Raw genomic sequence first — 1,958 nt, forward strand, 5'->3', positions numbered from 1 at the left:
TGTAGCGTGTCACCTTCATGAAACCCCCGAGATATGGCAGCGGATCAAGGCTGTCTCTATACATGTCCCAAAAATCAGCAACCTTCTTTGAATAATACTTAGCCATTATAAGTCTGAGCGCCAAACATGCAAAGTATTCCTTCACGTCTAGTACTCGCTTGTTTGCCTTTCTCAACGCTTGGTTTGTGGCCGAAATAAGTGTGTTCTTGACCCAATCCTTCGGTAGCAGATTAGTGAAGACGTCGGCATATGATTCATCTGAGGTAGTTTAGCATTAAAATTGCCTATGACTTTTTTTTGTCTGCTGCACACGTTTACGTCATATAGATCATTATCTAACAGAACATCTCCTATTTTGAAATTGTCGTCTAAGTGTCTAGTGTCAACGTCTACCTCTCAGGTCTCAATGCTATTATGAACACGACACACTCCTGTATCTACTTCTTCTGCAGTGCTATCTACAACTTGGTCACTTGATGTAAGTCTGTAAAATCAGCAGGTTCCTATAGTAGAAGCACATGTTAAAGTATATTATACGGTTATGAAACCTGGTATACGTTGAAAAACAATTGTAGATAATAGTATCTGTATAATAATCAAATAATCTACTTATAGATATATTGAATTTACAGAAAACAAACAAACAAATAATCTAATTTGGATATTTGGAATTACAGCTGGGTGAGTCTCAGGTGGTATTGACACTTGATGACACATGTTGTATTACCAAATACTCTCAGCGCGAGATAGCCTACTGAGAAATGGGACATAAAAATGATCCCCCTAGCCGGCCAACCAGATGTGCCCCTCTATGCCTTCAATGGGATGTAGAGCTAGGTACCATGTGATAGAGAGCTAAGTCCATGTGATGGGGTATAGGTACAGACATTTTAACTGTACCATCATGGTGTTTTTGATTGCTTTTATTTTTCTATTTTATTGGTAATTGCGATTGGAAGGTAATTCCGAGGCATGAAATGGTATAGAAGATAATATCATGCATCCAATGCAATGAAATCTGATCTTAGTTACTGACACCGAATAAATCTAGATCGAAGTATTGAGTGATTAGAGCGGAGTCATAAGGACAATAGTCTCAGTCTTACAACCCGTAATCATGTGCAAATTTACTATGAAATCTTACTTTTCTTTTACGTTAACTTGACTTTTACATTACTAGATCGAGATGAACTGCTATCAGTGTTAGTTTGTTGCCTATTGTTGTTAACATATCCAACACAGGTGACTGTATTGAATCCATTTCGGTCACTAACTTCTGGATCAAGTGTTATACCCTCTGGAGCTACCACTCTAGCTGTTCGCGTCCCATTAGGTGATACGACAGCATTTACACGCATGGGTTGTGCAGCATTGAGGCCTAGTAGTGAATTTATCGAAAAAGCCGATGGACGTTTTATTCATACGTGCAGTAGGAGCGATCACTGTATGAGATACACGTGTCCTAATAGTTGTTTAAGCAGCTGTGTGTAATGAAGGCCCTGGTGATTGCAGACCTTCCTGCAAGATTTGTGCGTGTGCGTCAGTATCAGAACGTACACGCTCGTACACCAAAACGCTCGGGTCTATACCTAATCTGTTCTGCTGTTCGATGTTGCTCAGTACACTTACTTTTTCTTTCCGCGGCGGCTTAGGTACTACATAGGAATAATATTATTTATTTCAAAAATGGCAAGTATATATGATACAATGTATGAACATATGGTATGGCTCTCATAGTCGCTGTGGTGGTTCAGGAAAGATTGATGGGAAGAAGTGGTCAGTAAATTCCCGTTTGTAGCTTGGGTCAAGTGAGTCGACAATGAAAGATATGTGCTGAGTCAATTCGGGCCGGCGTTGACAAAACACTGTTACTATCGAATGTGTCATATATTCGCTTGCTGACCTACTAAGTAGAGTACCCATCTCTGTGGTACGGATCGGGTCTGCGCCGTGTAGTG

This window comes from Sphaeroforma arctica (genome assembly GCF_001186125.1).
Source record: "Sphaeroforma arctica JP610 unplaced genomic scaffold supercont1.1166, whole genome shotgun sequence".
Taxonomy (NCBI): Eukaryota; class Ichthyosporea; order Ichthyophonida; genus Sphaeroforma; species Sphaeroforma arctica.